This window comes from Salvelinus alpinus, chromosome 25, assembly GCF_045679555.1.
Source record: "Salvelinus alpinus chromosome 25, SLU_Salpinus.1, whole genome shotgun sequence".
In the NCBI taxonomy this organism is placed as follows: Eukaryota; Metazoa; Chordata; class Actinopteri; order Salmoniformes; family Salmonidae; genus Salvelinus; species Salvelinus alpinus.
In genome coordinates, this window is record NC_092110.1 from 14,603,531 (window position 1) to 14,611,265 (window position 7,735).

The 7,735-nt window shown below is 41.0% G+C and overlaps 1 protein-coding gene across 2 annotated transcripts in view; it reads right to left on the reverse strand.

Moving 5' to 3' along the window:
* Window positions 1-6,600, reverse strand: part of LOC139553411 (syntaxin-binding protein 6-like) — a 98,425-nt gene extending 91,825 nt beyond the window's left edge. The window contains exon 1 of one of the 2 annotated variants that reach the window (XM_071365705.1): window positions 6,292-6,600. The gene's annotated coding sequence lies outside the window, so the exon portion shown is untranslated. The remainder of the gene's footprint in view (window positions 1-6,291) is intronic. The other variant, XM_071365704.1, reaches the window with a different exon arrangement.
* Window positions 6,601-7,735: the final 1,135 nt, after the last annotated feature.

The window sequence follows — 7,735 nt, forward strand, 5'->3', positions numbered from 1 at the left end:
CAGCTACTCTTCAGCTCTGCTCGAGTGTGAGTTTGTAGAGGGTGGGCCTCTAACAGAGTAGAATGCAGGAAGGATGATGAGAGGGAGCCCGCTCTAAAACAGCTGTCTTTCAGGGGAGGAATGAGAATATTCATATCGGGAAAATACTATTTATTTCTAAAGGAATACAGTTGCATAGCGTTTGGCAGGTAAAACACTGTGCTTGAAATGGATGCAGTATGTAGAAGATAGACCTACATTAACTTGAAATGTTCCACAACAGGTGCGTGAAAATTGTTCCAGAGTATTACTTACAGCAGAGAGATTGCACAATGGTGTCACTGTCTGCACAATGTTTTAAAAAACAAGGTGACAACATTCTTTATGCTATATTTATTGAAGGATCTAGGCCTAAGGTGAGAAATACATTGCAGAAGAACACATTCACTGAAAACATTAGTGGCATAGTTCCACATAAAACTATCACGTGAGGTGAGAAACAGTACAAATCTTAAATTGGTTTGGGTCAGGGCATTTTTTAGTAAGCCTACTCCTCTTAACATGAGCAGTAAGGAAATACTGGCAGTGTAGTAGGACTGGCACAATTACCGTATAATCGTGTAACCGACGGTTATGGATGAAGAGCGTCATGAAAATAACAGTCATAACCGTTTGGAACGAACAGCTAACGAAGACCGCATTTGTGCGGTTGACTCCGTTTCTGCAATAATATGGACTAATTTTTTACCCCCTTTTTCGTGATATCCAATAACAATCTTTTCTCATTGCTGCAGCTCCCCAACGAGCTCGGGGGAGATGAAGGTCGCTTCTTTACACCTGGAAGCCAGCTGCACCAATGTGTCGGAGAAAACACCATTCAACTGACGACCGGAAGTCGCTAGAGCACAATAAGCCAAGTAATGGTACTCCCCGGCCAAACCCTACCCTAACCTGGACGATGCTGGGCCAATTGTGCACCGCCCTATGGGACTCACAGTCACGGCCGGTTGTGACACAGCCTGGGATCGAACCCGGGTGTGTAGTGACGCCTCAAGCACTACGATGCAATGCCTTAGACCACTGCGCCACTCGGGAGGCAATAATATGGACTCTTAACAACGTGCTAAAAATGTTTGCCCCTTGCTGAAACAAGCAAGGTATTGTAGCAAACAATGAATATAATGGACTTTGAACCTCTAACCCTGGCAATTTGACTCGTTATCTTACGGGTACACTCGCAATAGCTGCTTGATATTATGATGCAATCTTCTCCATGCCAATGTAGAATGTTAATTCAAATGATGTTAACTGATATGGCTCATGCAATGGATTTTTCGTAATGTCAATGGAGTTGAATCAACAAAATCATAGCACATATTGATGGGTACACTTCCTGCTTTGCTCTAATGGGTACACTCGCAATGGCTGCCAGTCCACCCATTATGCCATCATTGACTTGAATGCGTTCTATTCATTCTATTGAAGTGCCTTCAGAAAGTCCTTGACTTATTCCACATTATGTTGTGTTACAGCTTGAATAGGTTCTCTCTCACACACAATGACAAAGTGAAAACATGTTTTTAGAAATGTGTAATAGTTTGTAGAAGCACCTTTGGCAACTATTACAGTTGAGTCGTGTTTTGTATGTCTGTATCAGCTTTGCAAATCTGGATTTTTTTCTCATTCTTCCTTGCAGATTTTCAAGCTTTGTTAAGTTAGATGGGAAGTGATGGTGAACAGCAATCTTCAAGTCTTTCCACAGAATTTCAATGGGATTGAAGTCTGGGCCACTCAAGGACTTTCACATTCTTGTTCTGAAGCCATTCCAGCGTTGCTTTGGCTGTATGCTTGGGGTCATTGTCTTGTTGGAATGTAAATCGCACCCCCAGTCAAAGGTTGTTTACACTCTTTAGCAGGTTCTCATTAAGCATTTGCCTGTATTTGGCGCCATGTTCCCTCTATCCTTACCAGTCTCCCAGTCCCTGCTGCTGAAAAGCATCCCCATAGCATGATGCTGTGGGGATGCACCACCGTGCGTCACGGTAGGGATGGTGTTAGATGGGAGATGAGCTGTTTCTGGTTTCCTCCAGACATTACACTTTGCATTCAGGCCAAATAGTTACATTTGTCTCATCAGACCACAGAATCTATCACGTGCCTTTTTGCAAATTCCAGGCATGCTTTCATGAGCCTTTTTCTCAGGAATGGCTTCCATCTGGCCCCTCTCCCATAAAGAACAGATTGGTGAAGTGCTGTAGAGACTGTTGTCCTTTTGGCAGGTTCTACCATCTTAGCCAATGAACTCTTTAGTTCTGTCAGCGTGGTCATTGGGTTGATGGTCACCTCCCTGACACAGGGCATTCTTGCCTAGTTGCTCAGTTTAGTTGGTCAGCCAAGCTCTAGGCAGAGTCTGGTTAGTTCCACATTTTCTCCATTTCCCGCTGTGTTCTTGGAAACTTTCAACACTAAAAATGTTTTATACATTTCCCCAGATATATGCCTCATGACAATTATATCTCTGAGATCTACGGACAGTTCCTTGGACTTCACGGTATAGTTTCTGCTCTGACATGCACTGTCAACTGTGGGACCTTATATTGATAGGTGTGTTTATTTCTAAATCATGTCAAAACATTTGAATGTGGTTTCCATCTGGCCACTCTACCATAAAGGCCTGATTGGTGGAGCGCTGCAGAGATGGGAGAACCTTCAAGAAAGACACCCATCTCAGTAGAGGAACTCTGGAGATCTGTCAGAATAACCATCAGGTTTTTGGTCACCCCACTGACCAAGGACCTTCAACCTCAATTGCTCAGTTTGGCCGGGCGGCCAGCTCTAGGAAGAGTCTTGGTGGTTCCAAACTTTTTCCATTTCAGAATGGAGGCCACTGTCTTCTTGGGGACCTTTGATGCTGCAGAAATGTTTTGGTACCCCGTCCATAGATCGGTGCCTCAACACAATCTTGTCTCGGAGCTCCATGGACAATTCCTTCCACCTCATGGCTTGTTTTTTGCTCTGACATGCACAATCAACTGTGGGACCTTATATTGACAGGTGTGTGTGCCTTTGCAAATCATGTCCAATCAATTGAATTTACCACAGGTGGACTACAATCAAGTTGTAAAAACATCTCAAGGATGAAAAATGGAAACAGGATGCACCTGAGCCCAATTTCGAGTCTCATAGCAAAGGGTCTGAATACTTATGTAAATAAGATATGTTTTCAATTTGCTAAAATTTCTAAAAACCTGTTTTCGCTTTGTCATTATGGGGTACTGTGAGTAGGTTGATGAGGAAAGAAATGTATTTAATCGATTTTAGAATAAGGCTGTAACGTAACAATGTGGGAAAAGGGAAGGGGTCTGAATACTTTCCAAATGCACTGCAAGTATTACAAGCAAAGTTACATAGTGTCAATAGATCCTCCTTACCTGTAAAACAAACAAAGATCCAAACTAGCTGAAGTATGACAAATTGGAAACCTGTTATTTAAGTTTCACTGAACATTCCCTTAGCTGTGTTGGTTTTGCATGAATATGCTTTGTAATTTGTATAAAGTGTGTTAAGGCTGTTTGCCCATACACACTTGCCTAGTGATGTCATTTCATGTGTGCATCCTCCAGCCAAGTGGTGGGATGGGACAGTGTGTTCCCATGTTGAAGCTTCATCGGAAACTAGCAAGGATTGGTTTTGTTCCACTCTCCATTATATGAGCCACTGAAGACAGGAAACTGGCCTCGTTAGTTCGGCTATCTTCTCATTGCACAAAAAAGGAGTGTCTCCACTTTCCCTTCCAGCAAGCATGGCAGTGGATATTCAGAGAAAAACCAGTCAAAATCATCACACCATGTGTAATAGGTTAGATAGTCTAATCATTTCCAATAGCCTATCTTTCATGGTGTACTCGAGCAGCCTAAATGTTGCAATTAAATATTCATGGGAGTGTGGTGTGCATTTGGAGTTAATTGGGTTGGTCAACAGCTAGGAGATAAGAAGTAGTATTAAGGAGAGCAAGAGATGAGGTGAATAAGGTGGAAGCAGCAGCCCTGCATGGCCCCAACCTGTCAGAGACTTGGCAATACAGAGATAGGATTTATCTGCAATGAGCAATTACCACCCAGCTTAAATGTATTGCATTTTCCAAATGGCTTTTTCCACACTTTGGCTCCAATACAAACTCAAGCTCAGCATTGTAGCTTGCCTAAACACTATGGAACTGGGAAAAATAACAATGTTCAGAGGAAAATGATTAGTAACAGCCTGATTTTAGTGGGTTCACACCTTACATTACCTTCCACTCATGCCATTTGAGTAACCCTGAAGGCTACTGTAATTACCCTAGTAACAAAACGGACATGTTGTTAGACTTGTTACATAATACATTTGGGGCTAGCCTAATTGCTTTGCAATGACATCAAATTAAGAGGTTTTTGATATTACTCAAGTCCAATATGATAGCCACTAAGTTATGACAGAGTAATATTGTAGGTTAGCAAGGTTACAGCAACATGCACATCTGCATGAACTAATAACTAATGAATTGCTTTGATATGGTTTTGGAGTAGGGCCAATAGCCCTGCAAAATGATACGGTTTCCACAAGTGCTTCAAAACACAGCACTTCAGAACATATGTTCCATAGATTCAGCAAGCCATGTTTTTGGCTGTGTTTTACATTCTCCTTCTTGTAATGTTCCATAGGATCACGTGGTACACGATTGTATTTATTAAAGTGAACATGTGGAAAATGTTCTCTCTCGCTCTCTCTCTCTCTGTGTGCAGGTGTGTGAGAGAACTGAAGTCAAGTACTACCCCCATTTCAAATCAGCTGTCTGAGCATTGCATTGTTACACATACACAATAGTATCTGGCCATTAGGCTGGTAAATATTTATTTTTTTCTCATGGAAAACTGCCTTCCATTAGGTTACTGCTTTCAACAATAGCTTCATATGAACAGGACATCCTGGGTTTTTATAAACCATAAAAGTCAAACAAACTTATGATCAATGATACTCATGTGACTTTTCCTTATTGCTGGGTGTGGTATTCAAACAAATCAAATCCCACGTATATTAATGACTTTCTCAATAGCCTGACCAATGACTATTTATGAATGGAAAAAGCTATCGATCACGTGATACAATTCGTTCCTATGAGAACACTAAATAGTGCATTTGAAGCCAAGGAAGTCTTAAAATGTCGTTTCATGTGGGAGATTTATTGACGTTGCAGGCTAGCTCAGTACTGCCCCCTCTCATTGAGTATGTCAAGCAGAATGCCGACCGGGGTACTGCAGGCTGCCAATAGCTACTAAATGATCCTTATAACTTATTCTGTGTGCGATTTAAGAATAATCGGTTCAAGGACATACATCAGGTGTAATATAAAATGGCCATTTCCCCATTCCCTATAAAATGGGAGATCCGGTTTTCTGCAAAGAATGCCTGCAGTACCGTGGTTGGCCTTGAACGTCGTGGCTTCAATGAGAGGGGTCAGTCGTTCTCCCCTGAGCCTGACTGACATTTTATATTAAGTTCAACCCACAGTTAATGTCTTAATATACAGATGAGCACATAATAATGAGCTTCAGGTTATGAAAATATAGCTCTTGCAATAAAGCATCCTTATATGAAACTAGCAGGATGCATTATTATTAGGAGCATAAATGAAATATTTGCCATTCTATGAAGCTTGTGACAAAAGCCTCCCTGAAATCAGATCGGGGGCTATTTGAAGTTTGAACAATGTCTGGCTAGTGTTCAAAACACCATAGTCTCAGTTTGAAAATTATGAGCATGGGAAAATCAGACTTCAAAATTAGGCGGCGTGGTTGCGGTGTACTGTGAGTGGCATGCCTTTGAAAGCCAGATTTTGCAATAGTCGAATGTTCTGTACAATTTGAACAAACTTTACTTAGACAGTGTAGCATTGAAATTAACTTGGTGTCAGACTTCAGCCCCAAATACTTAAATTATTTGTTTTGCATGCATTTTACAAGATGTAAGTCTTCAAATCCTGAATAATCCATTGAATGAATGTTTTGACGTGTGCAATAGGTCGTAAACTAATGAAGTGCCTTTAACAGTAACAACTTCTAGGAGATATTTAGCTGAATCTTGCTACAGGCACCGTGAAGACAGAGTGACACAAACAGGACTCTGCGCTCTAATGTTAATAGTTGAACGAAAGTCCAGTACAAACGTAGATAACTAACTCATCACACAATTTGAACTTGCTATTATGTGTATATAACATTTTCATAATATGAAAAACCGAGAGTAAACAGAACAGTAAATATAAAAGTAACTCACTTCTTGTTAGGCGACTGTTTCACGTGTGGTTCAAGCGTCAAAGCCTCAAAGGATATCACCGTGAGTCCATGAACTTTCACTTGCAAAGTCGTTCCTGTTATCTAATCAAAGTTAAAGGTAGCATGTCGTTTTTGACAAAGAAGTAGCCTAATTTCGTTCAACAGTCGTATTTCAAAGAAAGACAGAGCGCCTCAAACTCTCGCAGAGCTAGACTACTAGCGCGCCACAACTGCTGTCTCGATGGAAAAGCAGTAGCAGGTTCTCACAGCAAGGTTTCCAAACCGCCAGTCACGTGGAGTAGGCGCTACGTAAATGCAATCTGGATTTGATTTGACTCTCAAAAGCACTCCTCCAAAATAACAAGTATGTTTGCCATGATTTATAGTTGTTTTCCTTCGAATGAGAAGGATTTATAGTGGTTGTCCTTCTATATTTTCTTACTTTGCTTGATATCAAATCTGAAATATTGGCCTTGAATAGATAGGCCTATGCATCCATGATAATGCATTCAATCTCTCTTTTGGTAGGCCAACCAAAGTTGTTTTTCAATTGTTGGCTATAAACTTTCATGAAACCAATATTTGCAACACTTCATTTAATTGCCTGGAATTATTGCTTGGAAACGTACAGTATGTATATTTCCTTGATTAACTGCACAAAGTTCTGCACTAATTGACTGGTAGCCTATTAGGCTAAATAAATGTTGTCAATGTACACACCACATGCCTGCTCTCCCCAAATGCCAGCTGTTGCCACCCTGCCTGCTAGTGTGTTCATTCCCATAGCCATGCCAACAGTGTGGTGTTCCATAGGAATTCCCACAGAGTGTGCCCAGGGCCGGTTTAAGAAATCATAGGCCCCAGGGCTTTTTTTTTTTGCGCCTCCCAGACCATAATTTTCTGCAAACAACTCCATGCACCAAGATGCAATTCGATGAGTGGTAAATTAACTGATGAAGAAAAAGCCTCTTTATAATAAACCCATAATAACATTTGCGATGTGGAATAGGCTACAGTTGAGCAGAGGCGTTTAAAGGATTTCCACCCATGGGATTTTTTGGGGGGCAGGGTCTGAAAATAAATCTGCCTTTTAAAAATGCATTTCATGCAATTCCACCTCATTTACATGATGGAAGACATTAGTTGAATGTTTTTTAATACCACACAAATGACTGAAATGAGTGGCTACTCTGACACTGACAAACTGAGATTAAACTGGTCTTGACTTCAAACCAACAATAGCCCAGGCCAATGAAATGACACATAGATTGTACAATATTAGGAGGAAATATATATATTATAGGCTACAGTAAGCTACTAATGATGAAGATGAAGCCATAGGCTACTCATGGTGATGGCCGATGTGCTTGTTGTGGCAATAGCTTATCTCAAGATGAGCTACTTTGAAGAACACTGCTGCTGTTCACAAAAATGTGCAAGTTGTT